Genomic DNA, 26,658 nt, shown 5'->3' with positions numbered 1-26,658 from the left:
TGATATACAAGGCATTTGCTTCACAGAATATTCACAATATTGATAAACTGAAAATAACCTAAATGCTCAACATTAGAATGGATTTTTAAAAAGCATGATACATATTAGTGACAAGTTATACAGTCATTAATATTTTAAAATATTTTCTGATGGAAAATGTTGGTAATGAATGAAAAGCTGCAATATGAAATATATATACAATTAAGCAAGGTGCACAGCTATAATCCCAGTGACTCAGGAGGCTGACGCAGGAGGATCACAAGTTTGAGACAGCCTCAGCAACTTTGCAAGACTTGGTCTCAAAATAAAAAATAAAAAGGGCTGGGGGTGTGGCTCAGGGGTTGAGTGCCCCTGGGTTAAATCCCCAGTAACCCTCCCCACAAAAATAAACATATATATGTTTCCAATTAGCATGAAAGGAACATCAATCAATCATCAAAACAGGTAGTAAGAACATATCCACAGATGGCAAAACTAACGACTTTTTTTCCCTGATTATACCTTTTCTGTACTTTTCATGATTCCCGAAAATGAATATACTATTTGCCTAATTAGAAATAAATTTTTTTTAAGTATTTAAAATTTTAAAAACTAAAATTAAAGTTAATGTGACAGAGGCTTCAGTCAAGTGATGCTGTGACTCAGGAAATATTTGGGAACCACATGAAGGCAATAATCAATTAGAGCAGATGGAAGAACCCCATGTGCTATTTCTCCCATACAGCAATTGGTTCTTTGGCGTGAATAACATGACAGACGGTAATAACAAGCTCTTCCTTATTAAAAAACAACCACCCTCTAAATGAAGGTTACTCCAAAATGGGTGTACGTATATAGCAGAGAGTATTATGTTCAAAGATCATGAAGAACGAGAAAAACCGAAGGAGGAAAATGTTTTGCAACTGAAATTTTCTTGAATTGATAAACTCTTAGGGAAAGAATTCACAATTCACTGTTATCAGGTTTACCTTTATCCTAAACTGTTTGAAAATACAGCTGATGGGTAATGGGTATTTAATGCAAATTTCAGAACCAAGAACAATAAAAGCATTTGACTGATTACAAAAGGAAAAAATGATAAGCTTAATATTTGCCTTTAAAGACAAATGTCCTAAAACTGTTTAGTATTTAGATCTTTAGAGTAGGAATATAATTTGAGATTTTTAAAATATTTTTTTAGTTGTCAATGTATATTTTATTTATATGTGGTGCTAAGAATCGAACCCAGTGCCTCATACATGCTAGGCAAGCGCTCTACCACTGAGCTACAACCCCAGCCCTAATTTGCGATTTTGACAAGCACCTTTCTTACTCCATGAAATCTTTTTATACATATGCTACTTCAGATCCCTCCCTATCCTGCACCCCTATAAATAACTATCAAATTAAAAGATAATGATGGTGGTATAGAAAAGCTAATGTCTAATATTTTGATTTTTTTGGTCCATATTCCTAAAAGGTATTGGTCTATAGCTTTCTTTTACTTTTTTTTTTGATTGTAGATGGACATAATACCTGTACTTTATTTATGCATTTTTTTAATGTGGTGTTGAGGATTGAGCACAGTGCCTCACATGTTAGGCAAGTGCTCTACCACTGAGCCACAACCATAGACCCTATAGCTTTCTTTTTTATAATGTTTACCTAGTTGTGTTATCAGGATAACTGGGTCATTATGAAGCAAATAAGTGATGGAGCTGGGTTTCAATCCAGGTAATCTGGATACACCAAAGTCCACATTCAAAGTGTGGTTAACAACCAATTACAAAGGTCAAAACTTTTCAGAATAACAAGTTGTCTTTCTCACCATACTGACATGTGCACTAGTGGTATAAAAGCAAGGTGGATAAAACAGCTGGAACCTTCCTTATAAGGAGCCCAAACAAGTCAGTGGCATCAAACTGTACTAGTAGTCTTCTTCACCACTACAGTCAACAGTAAAAAGTATTAATTTTAGACAGGGACAGTGGTGATTGCCTGTAATCCCAATTACTTGAAAGGATGAAGCAGGATTATTCCAAGTTTGACGCCAACCTCAGCAATTTAGCAAAATCCTGTCTCAAAAAATAAAAAGACAAGGGATGTAGCTCTGTGGTACAGTGCCCCTGAGTTCAATCCTCAGTACTGATACAAAAATACATATAATAATTTCTTTAAATCTTGTCTTGAACACATGAGTCTTATTAATATTTTGTGTAGCTAACTGGGATGCACGCATGAACCACTACTGCTGAACAGAGAAATATGACTGAAGAAAAAAACACTTGTGCAACTCTTTATTGTGAGCTGGCTGAATTACCTTTTCACATGGAAATAATGTTAAACTAGTTATTTGGACTGCAGTATATGGAAATATTCTTGAAAACGAATGAAGTGCACCTGTCAAAACTGATAATATTCACTTTCAAGGACAGTATTCAAGCATTCAAATGAAAAAAGGCTTGACAAGTCTTTAACATTTTGAATGTTTCTGGTGATATTGGTGGTGATATTAATGAAATGCAATCAGTCAATATTAAATCAATATATGCAAGATCTGCATAAGTTAGTAAAGTAGTATTTTCAAAGTATCCAATGTGTGATGGTACAAAATCCATTTGAAGTAAAAGATGTCAAGGATAGGTCAAAAAGGTTTTATGTAGTTTCAGATTCCACAATGCAACTATTCTTTACAAAACTAGCAGCTGTCAAGTTTTAGTGTAGTATCAAACAACTACTCTATTATATGAAAAACTTTTTCCTTTTCCAACTACATATGAGACCAGATTTGCTTTATAATACTCTACCAGATTGAATCAAAGGTAACTATGAGAATCTTGCTATTAAGCCAGACCTTAAAGAGAGTTGCTAAAATGTGTTAGTAATGCCATTCTTATCACTAAAAAGTGTGTGTATTTTGGGGATGGGGACATTTTCCATTAATTTTTAAAACGTAAAGAAGTATTTAAAATTTTTCTCCATTTAATTTATAATCTGATGGATAACACTAGATACACTCCTCATAAACAATCTCTTTAGGGTATTATTCACTAATTTTAGAGAACGAAAGGTCCTGAAACCAAAAATTTTGAGAATTGCTGCAACAAAATGTGCATTTTCAATATAGGCAGTAGCACCTCCAAGAGGCAAACACTAATTTTTTGAGGAAAGGAGGCACACCAAAAAATATCTCTTCCTCTTTATATATAAAACATAGACATATACACTATATATAAATAGATACACAGTAATTATCTTTGGATTGAAAATTTTATGGAGGCGTAGGAGCAAGTTTTTAAGGGAAAAAAAAAGTCTAAAAGGGCTCCTTGAGGGGATGGGTAATAGATAAATACTCTACTTCTATATAAACCACAAGTAAACATTAGATAAAAAGTACAATAAGATAGGGCTGGGATTGTGGCTCAGCAGTAGAGTACTCATCTAGCATGCACCAGGTCCTGGGTTTGATCCTCAGCACTATATAAAAATAAATAAATAAAATAAAGGTATTGTGTCCAACTACAACTAAAAAATAAATATTTTTATAAAAAGTACAATAAGACCATCAAAAAGCTTTTCTACCATAATACTTGCTTTGTAAGAATGAAATTCAAAACCATGTAACTCTAGCAATTTTTCCCAAGCCAAAATGCCCTGCATAGCAACAAATTAACAATGATTATAACTCAAAAGGCACAAAGGGTTTCATGAAAAAAAAAAAAAGAAATAAAAACTCAAAACTAACCTGTTTATTCATCATTTAGGACAAAAAACCAGTACCTTTTAAGAAGATTCTGAAAGATCCAAAGCCATAAAAGGGTGACTTAGTTTATCTGAACGTATAACGCTATGGATAGAATAGCTATGGAGAAAATGGAAATCCTGACAGCCCTTGGTGGTGTAACTTTTTGGTAAGTAAACAACTTGCAGAACACACCAGTTGGCATTCAAATGATCAGAGAGAAAAAGGAGAAGGCAGAACAATTCCATAACTGCTGCAGTGGGATTCTAAAGCTGCAAATCTAAGGAGACAAAGTGCAAATGCTCTACTAGAAGAAAATGGATCAGCATAGCATAATTTTTAAAAAATTCTGTGAATGGAAGTGAATTCATAAAATGAGCTCAGATACTTTATTACATAAATTCGTAACTCATTACTCCCTCTAACAACCTAGAAACACTCAAAGTAGTTATTCAGAGTTTACTATGGGGCAGGAACTGTTTTTATTTTACTTATCTATCATTTAATCCTCTCAAGAACACTCCATGTTGGTGCTATTGATATCCTTTCCTTCTTCTCCCTCCCTCCAATAAGTACTGAGAATTGAACAAAGGAACTTTCTACCACCTAGTGACACCCTCCAGACCTTTTAGTGTTATTTTTTGAGTAAGGATCTCTTCCAAATTGCCCAGGCTGTCCTTAAGTTTCTGCTCCTCCAGTCTCAGCCTACTCAGTAGTTGGAATTACAGGCCTGAGCACCATTTTAAAATGAGAAAAATGATACTCAAAAAGTCTTAATTTTCCCAAAATCACACATCTAGCAAGTAGCTACGTCTGTATCTTTTTACTGAACTTAAAAATGAGAAAATGACTGTCCATATCTCTAAAAAATCTACAATTCTTCGAGCATTCATGAAGTCTTATTATTTAAAATTTATTTATTTAGCCTTAAGACATTATACAGCTTTTATTAGCTGTAATCACTCCCCTTCACCAACCCAGTATTGGGGATTGAATCCAGGGGCACTCTATCACTGAGCAACACCCCCAGCCTTTTTTATTTTTTTGAGATGGGTTCTCCCTAAGTTGCCTGGGATGGCCTTGAATTTATGATCCTTGAATCACTGGGTTAGAAGTGTACACCACCCACACTTGAGTGGCTGTAACCACTCAAGAAAATTTGTTTTTGCTTTACATCTTTTTACCAAAGAAGTTCTTATCAGTATGAAAAATTCAAAATTAAATATTTTAAGACTGCTAAGAAAATTTATTACCAACTTAAAATTCTGATAAAAGAATAGCAATGAATGAATACAAATAAATTATAATGGCAACATGTCAATTAAATTTATTTCCCTTTGCTCCATTTCCTAGTGTCAGTCATCAAGTTCTAGTAATTTTTATGCTCTTTCCCATTCCAACTTTTAAGTCTTCTTACTTTACACCTACAAGATTTTTGTTTGTTGTTGTTGTTTGTTTGCTTGTTTTGTACTGAAGATGGAACCCAGAGGCTGTATGTATAACTCCTGTGTTATTTTACTTATTTTTTTCCTTTGTTTTACTATCCTTTCTCCCAATCCACTTATTTAACCTTCTCCTGGAATGGCCAGTTCTCATCATACTACTTCTGTTATTTTATAATAATTGCCCCCAGGAGGAGTAGTCAATATATCAAACATGCTCTCCATAATTTACCCCAACCAGCCAAATTTCCCTGGAAAGTACACTGTGTGAAAAGGGAATGGCCTGTGAGTCATGCTGGCAATAGTCTGAATTCCAGCTTTGCTGTTTTATTACCTTGGACAGGTTACTAAAATTCTCTAGCCTCAAATCCCCAAGAAGGTACTTAAATTATTTATGTAACCAGATTAAAGAATGCATACAGAAAGCATCAATGTAGTGCCTAGCACATAGAAGAAGTAGAATAATAGCTCTTATTCTGCTCTGCCTGAAAATAGAGGATGTTTGGTTCCCACCCAACTCATGCTCATTCCTAGAAACAAGTTTTTACCCGGGTGCAGTGGTGCACGCAACTGCTCGTGAGGCAGGAGGATTGATTGCGAGTTCAAAACCAGCCTCAGCAACAGCGAGGCGCTAAGCAATTCAGTGAGACCCTGTCTCTAAATAAAATACAAAATAGGGCTGGGGATGTGGCTCAATGGTCAAGTGCCCCTGAGTTCAATCCCCAGTACCCACACCCCAGGCCCCAAAAAAGAAACAAGTTTTTAAATCATATGGCTCCTTTCTTAGTAAATGCTGTCCATTTTGCTCTCTGCCTATAACAATCCTATTTCAGGAAATCAGCTCTATCTTCCTAAAGAACTTGCCTGAACCACCGCTTGGGGTACTCTGTATAATTCACTAAGTATACAACTCATTTCCCAGCTAAACTGTTAGGTCTATTCTTCAAATCCCATTTATGCCTAACATGAATCCTACAAAATATTTTACTAATCATACTTCATTATTGTTAAAAGTTTTCATGTTAAGCAAAAAATGATTAGTTTCCATTGAAAAGGAGAGGAAAACATCATGAAAAACCGTTTTTACTCTGCAGTACTCGTGACTTCTATACTGAAACAGCTATTCAGTAAGAATGACCAATAGCCTAAGGCAATTATAAAATGCATGCATTTTTTAAAAATTATTTTTCAGTTGTAGTTGGACGCAATACCTTTGTTTTATTTATTATTATGTGGTGCTAAGGATCAAACCCAGGGCCTTGCACGTGCTAGGCAAGTGCTCTATTGCTGAGCCACAACCCCAGCCCTGACATGCATATTTTTTTCATTTCATTGCTTTCTCCTCCTGCAGGAAACATAATTTACAATGATGAATTAGTCCAGAGAAACTGTGAACTGGCCAACTTGGATTAGATCTAGCTCAGTCATGTTTTGTTGGTCAGCACATAATAAATTTTTTAAAAATTGTTATTGAAAAATAAACTCTGAATCACTACTAGAAGAGGTAAGAAAAGCCTCTCCTACCCTCTGCATTTATTTAATCACAGAAAATTAACCACTTAAATTGGATAATTCTCTGTAATTGTAGCAAATGGAGATCCCAAAGGGAGCAATTTATGGTATATCCTTCTATAATTTTTATGTTTGGGGTTAAGGGGGCGCCAAGAACCATACACATATTGCCCATATAATAGTTTGTTTTCAGAGATAACAAAAAATCTAGGAAAGTTCATAAAGTAAATAGATAACAAAATACATCTTGATATAAAACACTTGGGAGAAATGCTACTCACTCTGTTACAAGAATAGGGACTTTGGATTAGGATTCTTACTGTACTGAGGATGCTTTGTAGTTCTCTCTGTATAGCAGTCCCCAGTTCCCTATGTCAGATTTTCTTTCCTGCTGTTGCTTGGGCTGAAAGACAAAAAGGCGCGAGTCTGGCTAACATGAGGACAATATCTATGGGGATACTACATATTCTTTCCTAGCAAATAATTAATGCATCATTTCCAACATATTAGGTCACATAATAAGAAACCCTAAAGTTAATTCCAGTAAGTACTAATTTCACTTTCCTATTGGCAGATACCACACATATACATTCTGTGTCTGATTTCTCTCAAATTACTCATGAGATTCAACCATTCTGTTTTTTCTAATAGTAATTTATTCATTCTTATTGTTATACAGCACATTCTACTGTACAAAGAAACCACAATCTATTCTAGTGCTAATGGGAATTTTGGAAATTTCTAGTTCATATTTCCATTGTGAATGTTATTTTATGTATCTTCTGGCTGAAAAAATACACAATTTGGTTCGGTACACATCTAGCAGTAAAAACACTGGGTCATACACTATATGGATATTATTAATTCATTCCAAAGTGGTTACACAAATTTGTACTCTCCTAGCAACGTATAAGCATTCAGGTTCTTCCACATCTCACCAATATTTAGCATTATCTGCTATTTTGGGCTGAATGGTGGCCTTAAAGACATGTCCATGTCCTAACTCCTGAAACCTGTAAGTACTTCTTCATAAAGCAAAAGATGCCATTTAGAATTTGGAGAAGAGGATTTATCTGTATTATCCAGGTGAGCTCTAAGTGGAATTACATGTATCCTTTGAATAAAGAGCCAAAGAAGAGGGAGTGATTTAAGATAGACATATAGTAACACTTGATACTGACTTGTAGGCTCCAGAATCAAGAGAGACATTTCTTTGAATTAGCCATCCAGTTTATATTAATGTTACAAGAGCCCTAAGAAATGAACATATCTGCCTTTTCATTTTAAATATTCTTGTGGCTAAACAGTGATATATCAATGTAGTCTTACTGATATTCCCTGCCATTAAGTCTAATACAACTAAGCACATTTGTATATGCTTATGAGCCATTTTGGTGTCACCTGTATCCTCTTTTGTTAAGTGCCTGAAGTTTTCTGGGCTAGGGATGTGGCCCAGTGGTAGAATACTTGCCTGGAATGCATGAGGCCTTGGGTTCTATCCCCAGCACCAAAAAAAAAAAAAAAAAAAAAAAAAAAAAAATTTTATGCAAGTTTTTTGTTGTATTGTTTCCCTTTTGCTCCTTATGTCTTCCACTGCTGGTGTCTTAGGTTAAAGTAATCTAATTTAGATTTTGTTAACAAATGTTCTTATGTTCTTTTTTTTTTTAATGGTGCTTTTAGATGTTATTTTAAATAAACGTTTGCCTACTCCAAGGTCATAAAGACATTCTATATTTTCTTCTCAATTTTTTAATTTTATCTTTCATATTTAGATACATAATCTATCAGGTTTTTGTTTTTGGTATGAAACGAAACAGGTGTTTAATATTCACTGTTTTCCCCATAGGATATGTAATTGACCAAAAAATATTTACTGAAAAGATCACCCTTTTTCTATTACAACCCATTCTCATCTTTTTCCATCCCCAGGTATCACACATGAATGGCTCTTTTCCTTGGTTCTCAGTTTTGTTTAACTGATCAATTTGTCTATCCTGTTTTAAATTACTAGAGTTTTAAAAATATCCTTAGGAATATTAGAATTAATTACTAAAAATCAAACTGTTTGCTAAGGATATCTAGTACAAATTCAGATATCTGGTATTGTTCTTACTCATGATTTCATTGGTTATTCTTATTCTTGGCTCTTTGTACTTCCACACAAATTTTAGATTAAGTTCATCTAGGGAGCAAGGCGGGTGGGGAGGATGGGCAGGCTGTAACAGGGATTCAACCCAGCCCTTTTTATTTTGAGAAAAGTGTCTTGTTAAGTTGCCCAGACTCAAACTCTGCGATCCTTTTGTCTTCTGAATGTCTGGAATCACTGGGATTATAGGCAGGTACCACCACACCCCACTAGTTTACTAAATTTTACTTAAAAAACAACTTCATATGTTAATTTAGATTTCTATTGAATTTAATCAGGGAAAAGAAGAAGAGGAAGGAAAAAAGATAAAGGAAGAGGAAAGGAAGAGATTAAGCATCTTTAAAAACATTTAACAAAATGTTTGTTGTTTTAAACTTAGTTGCTTCCAGGCACTAATCTATTATGCAGCAAGTGATGACTAATATAGTTACTGGTATATGTCTCTGTTTCTGTGCTTGCCTTCCAATAGTCTATTTTCAATGGAGCAGCCAGTGATTTGGAGTAAAATATAAACCAAATCACACTGGTTGCTTATTCAAAATCCTCCAATGTTTTCCTAACTCACATAGGGTAAAAGCAACTCTTAACCATGACTAAAGGGATCCTCACAATCTGCAGCACCCCTCCCCCTTCTAGTTGTCTCTATTAAACACATGCCAAGTATGTTCCTATCTCAAGACATTTGTACTTGATTTCTTCTATTCTCCAAAATTTTTATGACTAAACTCTCTCCATTCCCCTTAAGTCTTTGCTCATCACCTTTTCAGGTAGACCTTCTCTCAATACTCTACTTAAAATTACCCCCACTGTACTTTATAAACCTTCTCAGTATTACTATTCTTTAATGCCTTTATCTTAATTTACAATTAAACTTATTCTGTCTTCCCTCTAAAACATTACCTTCATAATGAAAGGGGTTTTTGACAATTTTGTTCACTGGTGCTTAAAATAAGGCTTGGCAAATGTCAGGCACTTAATATTTGTTGAATGCATGACTGAAACTGCTGTCACCTTGCCAGCACACTGCCGCTAACAGGCAAGAAACTAAAAAGAATCATTTTAAAGAAATGGAATTTGGCTGGGCATGGTAGTGCATTTACCTTTAATCCTGGCTACTTGGGAGGCTGAGGCAGAAGGATCACAAGTTTGAGGCCATCCTTGGCAACTTAAGTGTGACCCTGTCTCAAAACAAAAAAAATGAAAAGGGCTAGGGATATAGCTCATTGGTGCCTCTGAGTTTGATCCCCAGTACCACAAAAATAAAATTAAAGAAACTGAATTTGCTATTAAGAGAGTAGACCTTGCTAGCAGGATCTGTTGGAATAACATATGGTTACACAGTTTGTACACTGGACAAAGATGCCTACCTCATGCTCTAAGCTTTTGAGCATTTTTTCCAATTGAATTCATTTAGAAATGGGTTCATTTAGCAATCTGCCTAATTTAGCACATACCAAACAGTATTTTTTTTTTTTTTTTTGGTGGTGCTGGGGATTAAACCCAGGGCCTTGTGCATTCGAGGTAAGCACTTGAACTATGTCCCCAGCCCTCAAAGAGTAATTTTATGAGTGAAATTTAAGTTGTAAGTCAATTTTATGTTCTCAAAACTGCCCTTGGTTCTGTATTGCTTACTTTGAAGAATAAGACATAGTTTTTACCTACAGAAGGCTACTTAATATCTTTTGCAAAAAAAGGACGGAAACCCACTCAAAATTTCCCACTGGCTTCCATATCCATGGACATTCATTAAAATTTCTTCTCAAAAACACCAAACAGAACTCAACGTAATACATAAGATCTATACACATAACCTTCTCTTTAATTTCTTCTTCTTTGACCTTAAAGCTTGTAAGCCACATAACCATGGCTTTCATGCAGCCGTTCAACAATGCTTCACCTCCTTGACCTAACCATTCTAAGGAATCTCTCTTCTACCCTTTAAGGCAAATCTCCTACTTGGTTTCCAACATTTGTAAATGATTCTCTCTCAAGATTTTTTAGTTTAATACTGTCATTCTCCAAATTTAAATCTCTTCTTGCTCCCTTGAAATTCAGTAAAAATTTTCAACACAAATAATTGGCTTAACTTATTTACAGGGCTGGGAATGTGGCTCAGTGGCAAAGTGCTTGCCTAGGATACAGGAGGCTCGGTTCAATCCCCAACAATAACAATAAAACACAATATTTACATAGTGCCTTGTGTACCAAGCTCTATTCTAAAAGCACTTTATAAATATTAGTTTCTTCATAATAATCCTATGATGTTAATATTATCATCATCTTTATTTCAAAAACAAGAAAACTGAGGCCGAGTAGTTGAGGAAACTGTTCAAGGTCATTCAGCTAGTAAATGATAGAGCTGGGATTTAACAGGAGCAGTCTGGCTGGAGTATACCCTCTAAGTCAACTCCAGAGGTCTCTCTGGACCCCCCAGGGATTCTTAAGATCCTTTCAGAGATCCAGGAGGTCAAAGTGTTTTTCATAATAGCAAGAACTTTATCTTTTTCATTTTGTTGGTATTTATGCTAAAACAAGAGGGTTAAAAAAAAAAAGAGTTGGAACCTTAGCATGGATGAAGGCAGAGCACTAAACTATACTAGTAGTCATTATATTCTTTATTACCATACCCTCACAGAAAGTTTCATACAGGCATATTCTTGGTGAAACAAAATTACTAATTTTATTAAATCCTGATACAGATAACACTCTGCTTTACCTCTTTGATCTACTCTGGGATCTCGGTACCCCAGAGTAAAAAAAAAAAAAAAAAATCCTTCCTCATTCTAATTTCCCATCTATGTACCACAAATTGAAGTCTACTTTTGTACAGATTCTAGGCTCATAGCTACTAAATCATTCTTCCATTTTAGAGAAATAAATATCTATACAAATTGAGAAGTAAACAATTATCAGTTACTTATAATAATAAATGTCATCAATTGAAATATGACTAATGAATAAATAAGAAGTCTGTTAAGGCCAGAGAGACTGTAATATAAAACAAAAATACCAAATTTAACACAAAAAAACAATTATCTAGTTTGAAAGAGTTGTAACTGCAGCATTCTAGATTAGGTCTGTAAATTTTTCCTTTTCTAAAGCACCAAACAGTAAGTATTTTAGATTTTGTGGGCCATACTGGCTCTGTTACAATTGCTCAAATCCACCTTGGTAGTGAAAAAGAAGTCAGACAATTGTGGAGAAATGGATGTAGCTGTGTTCCAATAAAACTTCTATCTACAATAAAATGTAACTGAAAAGATTTGGTTAGCAGACCATAGGTTTTGGCAATTCCTCCTCTATGATCAGTGGCAGGCATGTAGAAGGTACTCAAACACTGGGCGAATAAACGAAAGATTTCAAAATTAGTTTGGTTAGAAATATCAGGAAAAAAATAACAAAATTCCATGGCTGTAAGCCAGTTTTACTGTCTTTTAATACAGAGCTCTTTGTTCAAGGATATCTCAATAGACTTCTTTGTGATGTCTACTGCTCTGCAAGGCACTATAAATGACAGAAGTTTATGACACATGGTTCTGCTCTCTAGGATCAATGTAGGGGCCTGGGAATGTAGCACAGTGGTAGAGTGTATGCGTGCTCAGCATGTGCCAGGCTCTTGATTCAATCCTTAGCTCAAAAAAAGGATCAATGTAGGTACTAGAACAGAAATATTAATGTCTGATTTCATGTATGTGTACGGGTATCTATGTAATTCCAAAATCACAAATCACAAAAATACAAAATGCTAACCTGCTAAGAAACACCAAATTACAAAGTTTGAAATACAGCACTCTAACTTCATAGCAATATTTTTGAAAGGACTTCAAAATGACTGCAAGATATTTCAGAACTTGACTTCTCTTTTATTAATTAAAATATAATACTTTGGGAAATGGATAATAAACATCTTGAAAAGAGGCCTAACTGTAAGTCGTTACAAAACAACTTTCATACACATAGGGTCAACTTGATATATGGCACAGTGAAAAAAATAAAGGACTAAAAGTTGGTTTCAATTCTATCACTTACTATAAATAAATGGTCAGCCTCAAGTTTCTCATATGAAGATAGGTGTGATACCTGCCTTTTCTAATTCATAGAAATTTGAGTAAGATCAAGTGGGGGCAGTATTGGCAGAAAACACATTATGACAAATAGCAATACGAAGCTTAGTACAGATTTAGGTGGCCGAAAAGTCAAACATATGCAGTTTACAATTAGAGAGAAAGTAGCAAACTGTCAAGAATTTACTAATAGTTGCAATCATAAATCCAAGATTCCTTATTTACCCATTGCTCATCAAGGGCAGGTACATAAAAAAGCCTCTTTGCCACAAAGATAGATATCACTTATTAAGAGTTTTCTGAAAATGTCTCACTTTCATCTGAGATGATACCACTTTCTTGATGAAGTATGAGGGAATGATTACTAACATCCTCTTCTCAAAAGTTTATAAAATGATACATCAATTACTCTGAACAACTGCCAGCAAAAATTTTTCTAAATGCTCATACTCAGCATTTATAATTGTAAAAGGATGAAAGCAAGTACAGCTATACACTATATAATGATTTTTGGTCAATGACCAACTCCAAGTATAACAGGTGGTTGCATAAAATTTTATCACCTGTTGAAGTCTTAGCCATCTTAGTTTGTGTGAGTATATTTTGCTCGTGCTGAATAGTGAAAGTGTCCAAAAACTCATTTCTCAGAACATATCCCAATCATTAGGTGACATGTAAATATAGTCTATCTGAGGAGAATTCTGTGTGCTTGGAATATAGTATGGTTAAGAAATGATCCTAGAAACAGAATAAAGCCACATCATGAAGGTTTAGTATCCATGATAAGGATTCTACATTTTAACCTGCAGACAAGAGGAAATCCCATCACCTAAAACAGGAAGAAGAGCTCAACAAGTGCCTCTACAACATACTATCATTTTTATATACCTCATATTGTTCTGCAAAGAATTCAAAGTGACTTTAAAATGCATGCTGCATGACAACATCAAAAGTCAGTAAAAATGGTCAATCCAAGGGAAAATGGTAAAAAAGATATTAGAAATATTGTCAATAAGCAAAATGTAATATGCCCATAGGGGTCTATTTGATAATTAGAAGCTATTCAGCTGACGTTATTCCTCTTAGCATCTAACACAAAGACAGATATGACTGGTTAGAGGGCACAATATTCTAAGAACAACAAAATCAATTATTTAGGAGGAATACAATTAAATCTTGACCTAAGTAGCAGAACAACACTTCACCTAAGAGTTCATTGGTAGAATACAATATGGATATGGTCTATAATATCTGTAAGGTAAAATATGAATTTCTAGTGTTGTTTCTGGTACCACTTTTCCATATAAACCAACAGTATCATGGCCAACTTCAGGTAACACTTTACAAGGAGCAAGACTTAACAAATAAAATCTTAAAGCATCTAAGGATATGCACACACTTACATACATCATTTAGGCAATCCTTCATAAAGGGGGGGGGGACTGGGTAAACTGGGCCACAAACCTCTGCTTCAAGTAATACATTTGTTTTTAGTATTTTCACAAACCAGCTTTCCATAAGAGATTTAATTTGAAACAAGTTCAAAATTCAAACTCTATTTTAAGTCCTTGATTAAGAGAAAATCCATGCCGGATGCAGTGGTGCACACCTATAATCCCATTGGCTCAGGAGACAGGAGGATTGAGTTCAAAGCCAGCCTTAGCAATGGCAAGGTGTTAAGCAACTCAGTGAGACCCTGTCTATAAATAAAATACAAAACAGGGCTGGGGATTTGGCTCAGTGGTCAAGTGTTCCTGAGTTCAATTACCAGCCCCCCCAACCCCTGAAATCCCCAAAGAAAGAGCACACCCGTAACAATTAACAGTAAGCCAGTCTTAAAGTAGAGTCCATATATTTTCACGAACCTTTTAGAATACAACAAGGTCACTAGGTCAATGACTAAAGCAGCACCCCACCTCTGAATTGAGATACTCTTTGAGTACCCAAAGATCACTAATTTATCTCACTAAATTCTTCAAACTTTTCCCCTAAATTAAAAAATAGGATCAGAATACTACACAATTATATATATTAGTAAGCACTCATTGAAAATGTCAATTCATCATTATTATTATAAACTAAGCCCTTATCAAGTCTATAGGAGTGGTCATATTCTCTGTCTCTCTCTCTCTCTCTCTCTCTCTCTCTCTCTCTCTCTCACACACACACACACACACACACACACACACACACACCCCTCTTTTTAACAACTTAAGAAGTTAAAATTACTCATTGCCTCCTTGCTAACATTCCCTTCTAATACAATCCATTAGAAGTTTGTAAGTGTTGATGCTTACTCAAGTTTACAACAACCCTATTTGCTCTTGATGTCCTTTTGGAACCAGAGATAATCCCTCTAGAAAAGTTAATTAGACCTAGTGAATACCTGCCCCAATGAAGCAACCTACAATCAGGGACTGGGGCAGGGAAAAGACAGAATTCCAGACACATAACTCTTTTTAATAACTCCCCCTTTTTCTTTCTTCAGTTAAAATGGATTTCTGTTCCCATGTGTTTGGTTCCCGATTAAAATCTAGTAAACAGCAATTTCTTCCAGAACCTAAGACCATGTTTCTACCCTTGGTAACTTCCTTAATATGTACAAAGTTCTAAACATAAAGTGAATTATCATGGTGAAATTGACTACTTTTAGCCCTTAATAGGATCATTCAAAACAGGTAAGATTCTCTTACCATTACGACCTCTAACTGAAATTTCAGCCTTCTAGAAAGATTCTAATACATCACACAAAACATGACCAACTTTCAAAGGTACTTCTAGATTAGGAAGAACTCTGACATCTAAATATTACAATTTTTATTTTCATAAAACACACACACTGCTCACTTTAATACAAAAAACAGTCACTGACAGATATCAACACATGCAATACATCTGTTAATAATACTTTACTTAAAATAACTTTAACTACATTACAATGAATTTTACAAACTGCCTAAAAATCACTTCATTAAAACCCAGAGAAAATAGACCTAACTTTCTCCAAAATTCCTGAAGAAAGTACTTTTGCTTCCCTTTCTCTTCTTTTATTGAGTTAGAGCCAATACAAGAGTCCATTTTTCATGTTCCAGACAAACAGAAACATCATGCTTAATGTATATACTTTATCTAGTGTCCAACACAGTAGCCATTTAGCCACCCATGGCTAGGGAGGATGTGAAATAGGACTAATGCATGTATCAAATAGAGAACAGGAGTGCAGAGGAGTAAAATTTCTACTGTGCTGAGGAAGTTTCTCAAGATGCTTTAATTGAAAATACCCTACTTTGTGATTTCCAGATTCTTAATCCTGAAGCCTTAATTATAATCTGTTGCTTCGAGGATTTATAAAATGCAATCTAGTATTCCTCCTCTTAAAAGAAAATAGGTTTAACAATATTAATCATAGTTTGTAAGTGTTGATGCTTATAAGTTTACAACAACCCTATCAGGTAGTAAATTATTACTGTATTTATTTTACAGATGAGAAAACTGAAGCACAGTAAGTTTTACATGATTTGCTCAATATCATCTGGCTGTTAAAAGGAACACCTAGGGTCCAAAACCAGGCAGCCTGACTTAACCATGTCCTGAGCTTTACCACAGCTTAGGAACTCCATTTTAGTCATCCTGCAGAAACAACAGAAAAAGAAGCTAAAATTCATTTATAAAAACAGGTAAAATTCTGTCATAGAAATGGGCCCAGGAATGAGAAGTCTAAGCTATGTGTTAAGGTACACGGTAGGAAAGGACAAGTGGAAGAGTTTTACATATTGTGCTCACACACTCTCACATGTACTTCTATCCCAGTTAACTACCTTCATAGCATTTTCCTCCACACCCTTGATAGAAGAGTAATATAGAACACAGGAATCATCTCAAAAGAGATAAAAGGAGAAAAGGGAAATTTGGTACCAATTTACTATCATACAATTTTCTCCCAAATGTCCCAAAGCTATAAAAGCTTTTCACTTTTCCATTGTATATCCTGTCTAATTTCATTTTAAAATCAAAGTTTCATGAATATGTTCCAAAGGCTTCTTTCACCTTGAATTTTATTTATTTTTGACACTATTTAAAAAAGAGAGGGAAGAATATTGGTAAGTACTATAAGCAAAACAGCAGCACAAAATTAAACTTGGCTTTACAAGTGAAATGCCAAATGTCTGTGAACAGAGAGTTAAATCTCATATTACAGACCTTAAAAAACTTCATTAAAGTGAGGCTTGCCATCATTAAACAAGAAGATTACAATATTTCTTTTTTAGGGTTACAGAAAGATTAGGAACTAGATAACCTCTGGAGACTCACATTGTGTATCTACTGATCAATCCAGAGAGGCAAAGATGGGGTAAACAGAAAACTTTGACTTTTTCAATGTAGCTGCCACATACCCTTTGACTACTTTCATAAAACATCAATATTTAATGTACATTCTTAATATGCATCTAAATGTCTTCTCATTCAGTGATTCTAAAGAGCATCTGTTTTTATTTTCTTTCAGTAGACACATTTGTGATATTAAAGATAAAAGTTTGTGATAGTAAAGATAAGTTTCACTTAAGTGTAAATGCACCATGCAAATAACATCCCTTCTACTCCTTGCCTCACTAAACAGTTAACAAAATCTTGTAAATTATTATTTACATGCTCATCATTCTGTTTAATACAACATTTTTTTTTTAAAAAAAATCATTTCATCTGTATAGACCATGCACTGCTCTAAAGGGGAATGGAATTCAATTTAGAGTCTCATTCCTAAAGTCCAGGAAGAAAAAAAAAAAAAGGAGAGAAACCCAGAAACCTTCCCAAATGGATTCTTAAGATGATAGCTTTTAGTAATAAAGAAAAAAATTTTCCCTCTATTTCTTCAATAAGGATTTATATTATTTAAAGTACTTTTAAAAGTAAAAATTGTCAAGTTTAAAAAACTCTCAATTGCATTTAGGGAACAAGAATTCATTTATTTTGAAGTACATGTTCTCTCTGATTGTATTACTAAATTATTTTCAGGAACAATTTTCTGCATTAACATCAAACTTCATATTCCTAAAATATATCTTTATGGTTGGCTGGTCAAAATACTCATTTGGAAAGGCTTAAATCATCCATGAATACTTATACACATCCATCCCTGCTACTTAAGAGGCTGAAGCAGAAGGATACAACCCAGCCTAGGCAACTTAGCAAGGCCCTGTCTCAAAAATAAAAAATAAAAAGGGTTGGAGATAGCTAAGTAGTAGAGGTAGAGTGTCCCTGGTTAAAAAAAAAAAAAAAAAAAAAAAAAGGATAAAAACAGCAATCCAAAGAATGATGATCTTCTGCTAAAATTAATAACACAGGTTTCAATGCTTAGAATAATTTTGAAAAAGATGCATGGTCACTAATTACATTAGTTGCATATTACACAAAAAATAATTTACAAATAAAAATCTACCATCCACCCCACCCTTAGTATCCTGACCACCAGAAAAAAAATGGACCTATAAAAATGTCTTATGCTGACTTAAGTATATCTTCAAGCACTTCAGATTTAAAAAAAATTAAGTTCTATGCCCAGTCACATGGTTACAGGCTTAATTCTCTACTCACACAGTTGAGGTTGATGAGCAAACAGCTGTCCTGTATCTTGAGACAGACATTAGCTTCCTGCCTTCCCTATTCTCATAAGCAGCTACTTAAAGTTTGAGTTTTATGCAAGAAAACATTTTAAAGCCTTCAGTGTTTTACTGCAGCAGACTTCAGATTCATTCCTGTAACACATTTAACATGAAACAGAATTGAGACAGTTGAAATTTATCAGGTACCACATTTTAATCATCTAAAATCTTAAGGAGTGCTTTCATTATTAAAGCTATATAAAAATGGATGAGTTAAAATTAAAAAATAAAACCTTCCATTTGGTATTTGACACTAATGTAAAAATGTAACAAATATAACTTTAACCCATGGATTTTTTTTTTTTTTTATATATCCAGCCACAGGGTTGGTAGGCAAGGAGCTTTTCTTATAATCATTTGCACACAAAGTAAAACTAGACATTTTTCTATTTTCCTAAACCTTAGCTAGTTTTTTAAAGGAATAATTAGCAACAAAATTAATAACACCTTTATAAATAGTAGAGTGTCTCAGTGTCCCAAGTATAACCCTGTTATATCTCCTAACAGAAGGAGCTATATTTTTCATATCTATCATAAAGGTTTATAAAAGTACACTTCCCTACAAATTCAAATTTCTATAGTACTATTATTGCTTCAGATTAATCAAGTGGTAGAAGGGTTCTCTAAAAATAAACATTTCCATAAGAAATATTTATCCTAATCAAACTGAACTTTCAAAACAAATCATAAACAAACAAAAAAACCCCAAAGATTTAAATATTAGGAAGTAAGGGTTAGGAACGAAGCTCAATGGTAGAACATTTGCTTAGCATGTTCAATCCCCAGAACCACATACACAAAATAAATTTAAGTATCAATAGGATAAAAATCTTTATTTCTAGCCTGGTGTGTGGTACGTGCCAGTAACTCCAGCAACTCAGGAGGCTGAGGCAGAAGGATCCTAAGTTTGAGGCCAGCTTTAGCAACTAAGAGGGGCCCTAAGTAACTTAGTGAGACCTTCTCAAAATAAAAAATAAAAAGGGCTGGGAATGTAATTCAGTGATAAAACACTCCTGGGTTTAATTTCCAGTACCAAATAAATAACTAAATACACAAGTAAATAAATAATTTCTCTATGCCATTAACAAATATATATTATACAGTCACAATGATAGTCCATACTTCCAAAGTAAACTGTAAAATGATTTTAATTAACTTAAAGGATTCACTTTTTTTTAAAGTTATACTCCCCAATAAAAATGAGGTGCCATTTAAAAATTTGTCATGGGTTATTCTTAATAGCCTTAATGTTTATATTCTTAGCCAATCTAATTTTTAAATAATATTTTAGCACTATTACTATATGTAAACTTTAGTGCAAAATTAACTGCATCAGAAAGCTACAGACAAGGAGAATTTTCGTCTTACATGTTTCAACAGTTTTTCTTTTTCACCTGTATTTTTCCCTACAATTGTAAGTAAACTTTAGGAGATACATGTATACTTCAATAAAAATGTCCTAGAAAAACCATATAATATCTTTTTCCCTACATGTACATTGACTTCGATATGTGTGTTTATATTGACCTTAATTTCTATAGTAAATTTTAGGAAAAGCTTTAAGATTTTGTGAACATAGTAAATGTACTATTTATACTAGCAACATGGTTTAAAAAAACACCAGGAAAAACAGCTTCTAAACACTCTAATTTCAATAATTAAAAAGTATTATTGAATGCTTAAAATACTACACATGTGCTGTGCTATAAAAGTAACCAAATGTTTTAGAGTTTATTCAAAATAACAAACATTTTTTATAATCTACTCAAACTGTGCAAATATAAACAAAAGATTTAAGAACTCAACATCTCATAAAAGTTGTTAACTTGATATAATATCTTTCATATAAAGAATTACATGAACACTTAATCTTTACTCCACCTAAAAAGCAGTTGGTATAATTACCAACTCTTTACAGATTATCAAACTGTGAAGAGTTTGTTCACAGAGCTAGTTAAGTGACATAGTTGGGACCTGGCCAGATCTACGTATCTTTAAAACCCACACACTTTAGCATCAAGCTAGATTATAGGCAAGTAGTGATCTGTTGTATTGATATATCAAATCACATCTAGAATTAGTATGTGGAATAGGGTATTAGACGCTAAATATGAAACTGATAACTGAGCGTTTTATAACAGAATGGTTATAAATTCAGAAAAGCCATCTCTTATTAAAAACAACTTCATGCAATATGAGTGATATAGAGAAAAGGCAAAGGGACATATTTTAAAGAGATGTTAAAGAAGGAAAAGAAAAGCTGGTTTATTTCACATGCCACAAGAGTTCTCAACGCAATTATAGCCAGGCATGGTGATGCACACCTGTAATCCCGGCTACTTGGGAAGTTGAGGCAGGAGGACAGCAAGTATAATGTTATCCTGGGCAATTTAGGGATACCTGGTATCAAAATAAAAAATAAAAAGTGCTGGAGTTGTAGCTCAGTGGACAAGCACCCCTGAGTTTAATTTGTAGTGCTAAATAAACAAATAAATAAACAAAGGAACTTACATGAGCTATCTGAATTGTATCTCAATAAAGCTGTCAAACAAACCCAAAATAATGTATTCTAGTTAAATACTCAACACTTCCTAATGCTAAGGAATACAACAAAAGGAGCAGGTTACTGCCTATAGTACTATGAAGCTTGTGCATGGAATATCTGAATTAATACCATCAGAGTAATAACTGATTCAGGCAAAATTACCAAAGTATGTTAAATACTTTGTAGATAAAAGTTTGATGAGAATTGATAAATGTCAAGTCTCAAAGTACCTCTCCACAAATTACTGATTACAAAAAGAAAAATAACTTTTAAGTGGAGGAACTTGCAGATATCACATTGACCAGATCAAATTTAGTATTAACTGATAATGAGACAAGAGGAAATGTGCCTCCTAAAAGGATACAGTGAGAAGCACACACTTAAAACGTAATATTCCTGTCAGAACTACATTTCCTAAATTTAGTCATGAACACAGTGATGAAACCAAATTGAGGAAATTCTACAAATAAGTGGTTTATCACTCTCTTTAAAAGTGTCAATGTCATTAAAAACCCAGAAAGACTGAGGAAATATTCCTGATTAAAGAACAGTAGAGATGTGACAACTAAGAGCAATGAATGATCCCAAGTTGGACTGAAAAAAAGTTTTCTTAAATAACATTATTGGGAAAACTAGTGAAATCCTCACTGGATAACATCAGTTTACATTTCCTTAATTTGATAAGATAATATTGTTGTATAAGAGAATGTCCTTGTTCTTAGAACCTGTTTGTTGACTACCTATCATGCAGATGCCCTTGGTTCCATCCCCAGCACTGGGGGGAAAAAACCATTTTCTTGAGGAATACATTTTAACTACTGGTATTTGCATTTTTCTTGAGGATTACATTTAACTAACTTTAGCTGGTATTGCACTTTGTTACTGCTTTGTTCAGAATGTAACACTGATCTAATGCTTTAATTAATAAAATTTAATCTTTTTCATTAATATGAAAAAAATCTAAAATTGGAGTATTACTTTTACATAGTAAAGGGATATGATGCATGTAACTTATTCTCAAATGGTTCAGAAAAAAACAATCTGACAGTGAATGACAGAACAAATGGTAAAATGTCAACAATGGTGCATCTTACTCTGGTATGTAGCAATTATTTATATTATTATTATAACTTTCTATAACTTAAACTACTTCAAAATAAAACCTGAAAAATATTCGAACCCAATATTTTCAAATATTCTGAATATCTAACAATAACAAAACCAAATTTCCTATCTTATATCCACATTCAAACTGTCATCTAATAGAAGTATAAACCTATTTATGATTATCTAGTCAATGAATAAGAAGAAATGGTAGTCTGGTTTAAAACATCTAATATGACTACATTCCACTGATGACAGGTGTGACTCACCAATATGAGTTAGATCAATGTCTGCCTCCCAACCTTATCACATTATTGCAACCTTCTCAAAACTATACTGTTAAAAAAACAAGCTTCTCCACCAGAGCACTCCTCCCTCCCTTCCATTTTAATTGGGAATAGAGTAGGGAAATTTGTCTCCTTGCTGAAAACTCCAAATTAAGTTAATTTCTGGTTATGCCAGGTAGCAATGCAGAACAAAGCAAGAGCTAATGAGTAATCAATAATGTACACAGAAAATATTACAACAAACCTCTCACCCTAAACAAAAGTCTATACTGCCAATAAAAAGTTGTGGAAGCACACATTCATTACAGAGCACCTGGAAAAGAAAGACAAGATAACAGAATGTTAATCATTGAGAGACTAACATACATGGATAATATACAAATATTTCAGTGGCAAAAACAAAAGAGTAGAATTAAACAAGGGAGGGAGGGAGGGGCTGGGGTGTAGCTCAGTGGTACAGTATTTGCTTAGCATATAAGAGGTCCTGGGTTCAATTACCAGCATGAAAGTGGGGAGGGCAAGTGGGAGAAGAGAATACAAAAGAAAACATGCAAGAAACGAGAAAATTCTCATGGCCACACATCACACAATTTGGAGTTATCCTTCTATTCCAATGGTTAAAACATTTCTTTCACTTTTTAATTTATCTTCTCTTCTACCTATTATCTCACCTAAGAGTCCATCTTTGTGACACTGTGAGCACAGCTATGGTCAAATCTTATGCTAACACTCAATTTTTAAAATATATTTTTAAACTCATTGAGAGGCCCAAAAAGCACTCTACTAGAAAATTCTCACAAAAAAAATTCACATTGGAAAAAAGTAAAATCTGACAGAGGAGGAGAGAGGTTAAGGAGGAGTTAGGGCTGGGAAAATGTGACCTGGGAAGAATGGGATGAATTTTAGCTTCCTATATTAATTTGGATAGATTGCTGAAACCTGATGAAAGATAGCAAACTGATTCTACATTTGCTGGTACTTTAGCTAATTCTAGGCTGTGAGATTAATTGCTGAGCTGTGTCCTTCTTTCAGGTAGGATCTCTGTCGGATTAATCTTTATAAATCCACAGTATCGAACACTGCCTTGATTAAAGAAGGCATTTTAATAGGTTCTTGTAGAATGCCCAATTACAAAACAAGCAAACTATTTTATTCCAATCCCAATCCCTGCCTTATTGTCCATTTTCTCAGGTAGTGTGTTGTTCACTCTTCACCCCTGCCAGAACCATTTGCTTTGCAAATTTTTCTCACAAAAGTTAAACTGCAATTCTCTGATTGCTGCAGGTAGATGATGTTGTAATAAAAGAATAACTCATACTACTGGGCATGGTGGCTCATTCCTATAATCGCAGACACTCAGGAGGCTGAGGCCCTGTCTCAAAATAAAAGTTAAAAAGGGTTGGGGATGTAGCTCAGTGGGTTCAATCCCCAATACTGGAAAACAGCCAACCAAACAAACAAAAAACCTTATACTGAATGAAACTTGACCAATTCAACCCCCAAATTTAGGTCAAGTTAAACCTAAAATACAAAATTTAAGAAATATAGAACACACAGGTGTGTATACATACATAATATATTTAGGAAGACAAAGAGCTTATCTTCTGAATTGATGTTTATACCTGTACTGCCCAAGGCAATTACAACATCTACATAAGAGTCAGCAAATACAGCTTAGGCTTTCATTATTAGTCAAATTAACATGGTCTAATTACTCTTTATATCATTAAATAAATTTTAAAACAGTAAAATTAAAAAAAAATTGTCATATAGCTGAACATTTAGCAAATCCCAAATTTTGATCTGTAGCTTCTTCTGTATTTCCCTTACCTTAAATGGCATTAACTCCTATTCCTGAGAATAAAGAAGATAGCATAGAAACATAGAAAAAGGCTCCAGAGGGGCTGGGGATGTGGCTCAAGTGGTAGAGCACACACCTAGCACATCCGAGTCCTGGGTTCAATCCTTAGTGAAAGAAAGGAAGGGAGGAAGGGAGGAAGGGAGGAAGGGAGGGAGGAAGGGAGGGAGGGAGGAAGGGAGGGAGGGAAGGGAGGGAAGGGAGGGAGGGAAGGGAGGGAGGGAGGGAGGGAGGGAGGGAAGGAAGGGAGGGAGGGAAGGGAGGGAGGGAGGGAAGGGAGGGAGGGAGGGAAGGAAGGGAGGGAGGGAGGGAGGGAGGGAAGGAAGGAAGGGAGGGAGGGAGGGAGGGAGGGAGGGAAGGAAGGGAGGGAGGGAGGGAGGGAGGGAAGGAAGGGAGGGAGGGAGGGAGGGAGGGAGGGAAGGAAGGGAGGGAGGGAGGGAGGGAGGGAAGGAAGGGAGGGAAGGGAGGGAGGGAGGGAGGGAAGGGAGGAAGGAAGGAAGGTATTATGTCCAACTACAATTGAAAAATAAATACTAAAAAAAGAAAGAAAAAAAAAGAAGAAAGAAAAAGGCTCCAGATTGAAAAAGCTAAGTATAAGGTAGAAATACTATGGAGTAGGGAGTTGCAAGTAGAGTCAAGATTGCACTAGCCCATTTAAAACTAGCACATTTTTGCAAACAAAAGTTTTAGGTAAGAAATGCCATTTAAGGAGGTTTAGTTAATGGAAAGCTTTTGTGAGGGTGGGTTAAAGATAAGAGTTAACATCTGTGGATTCAGTTCTTTCCCCCTTTTGGTTTAACACACACTTTTCTATCCTCCCTACCAAAACTAAGAAACATTATATTTAAAGTAAAACAAAGTTCACACTCCTAGGTATTCATTTACACAAGTCATACAAAGACTTGTACAGAAATGTTCAAAATGACTTCATTTGTAACAGCAAGAACTAGAAACCCAAATATACATCAAAAGGTAAATGGGCAAACAAATAATGATATAGCCACACATGGAATAATATCAGCAATAAAAAGGAATGTGTTGAACACATCATGTGTTAATCTCCAAATTATTACATTAAATGAAAGCAAAAGGAAACAAAAGACTATATAATGTATGTTTCTATTTACATGAATCGTTACAAAAACACAACTACGACAAGAGAGCAGATCGGGGACCACAGACCTGGAACCAGAGTAGGAAGATGGGATTTATTCCAAAGTAATTACAAGGAAACTTTCTGAGGCAATGAAAATGTTTTACATGACTACAGTTGTTAGAAAACCATGCAAGCCAAAACTAAAATTGCATACTTTTCCTCAAAGCTGATTTTAAAAGACCAAAATAGTATAGGAGCAGTCAAAAGTCATTTGATTCAAACTATTATTCTAAATTTATAAGCATAGACACCTAAGCCTATGCTTGGTAAAGATTGTTTTATCTTTCCAGATGTTTAAATGTTTTTATTAATGGCAAATAAGTTGTCCATTCCTTCTTATCCTCTTCCTCAAAAAGAAAGTAAAAAGATCAGTAGTAGAGCATCCCTGGGTTCAATCCCTAGTGGGGGTAGGATATCCTTTTCAAAAAAGTTTAGTTGCCAATATTTAAGAATAAAATATAAAATATAAAGATTAACTTAGTAAACTGGGAAATTTGAGGCTAAGAGACTTCAGGAAACTGAAAATAATTAAAAATGATATACATAATTAATGTGCATTACACTTTAAATTTTTAACTAATTAATTAGTTAATTAATTAATGCTGGGGATTAAAACCAGGACCCTACACATGCTAGGTAAGCATCTACCACTGAGCTACAACTCCAGCCCAATTATATTTTTTAAAAAATTAAAAATATAGTACTTTTAAAATGTTTTACTTGTTAACCAAAATTAAAATGCTCAAAATAATAGCTATTTTAAAAAGAATGTCCTTTCAACTTAAGCAATTTTTCTCAATTCTATCAACATAATAGGTTTATCAATATTGCTACAACAATACTGAGGATAAACATAGTCATTACTTATTATATGCAGTATTGAAGGATACAAAATCAGTCTAAGTTAGGTCTTTTCTTCTCTCTTACTATTTAGAACTTCGAATATTCAAATAAAGTGTTGTCATTTATCTAATAAAAATGTTAAAACTGAATAACTGATGTCTTAAATTCCATGTTCAGTTCTAAAAAAGTTGTTTTCAACCATCATCAAACTGACTTTTTTTCCTGGTTAACAATCAGTTAACAATCAGTAGATACTGTTAGAAGTGGGATAGGTTCATGTGGAGAAAACTGAACACTAAAAAAAAAAAAAAAAAAAAAAA

The 26,658-nt window shown here is 34.3% G+C and overlaps 1 protein-coding gene across 18 annotated transcripts in view; it reads right to left on the bottom strand.

Annotated features, from left to right (window-relative positions):
* Zfand6 (zinc finger AN1-type containing 6) overlaps positions 1-26,658 on the bottom strand; it is a 72,512-nt gene that overhangs the window by 16,640 nt on the left and 29,214 nt on the right. For 4 of the 18 annotated variants that reach the window (XM_077799861.1, XM_077799863.1, XM_077799864.1 and 1 more), the window contains 3 exons: positions 22,733-22,794; positions 20,870-20,945; positions 18,478-18,638 (listed from right to left, as the gene is read on the bottom strand). The exons of 3 other annotated variants lie outside the window; for them this stretch is intronic. The gene's annotated coding sequence lies outside the window, so the exon portion shown is untranslated. Of the gene's footprint in view, positions 1-6,956; positions 7,079-9,921; positions 10,000-18,477; positions 18,639-20,869; positions 20,946-22,732; positions 22,795-26,658 lie in introns of those variants that run through there. 11 more of the 18 variants (XM_077799862.1, XM_026400527.2, XM_026400528.2 and 8 more) reach the window with 8 other exon arrangements.

This window comes from Urocitellus parryii, chromosome 6, assembly GCF_045843805.1.
Source record: "Urocitellus parryii isolate mUroPar1 chromosome 6, mUroPar1.hap1, whole genome shotgun sequence".
In the NCBI taxonomy this organism is placed as follows: Eukaryota; Metazoa; Chordata; class Mammalia; order Rodentia; family Sciuridae; genus Urocitellus; species Urocitellus parryii.
The sequence above is the reverse complement of the archived record's forward strand: the minus strand, read 5'-3'. Positions and strand labels throughout refer to the sequence as shown.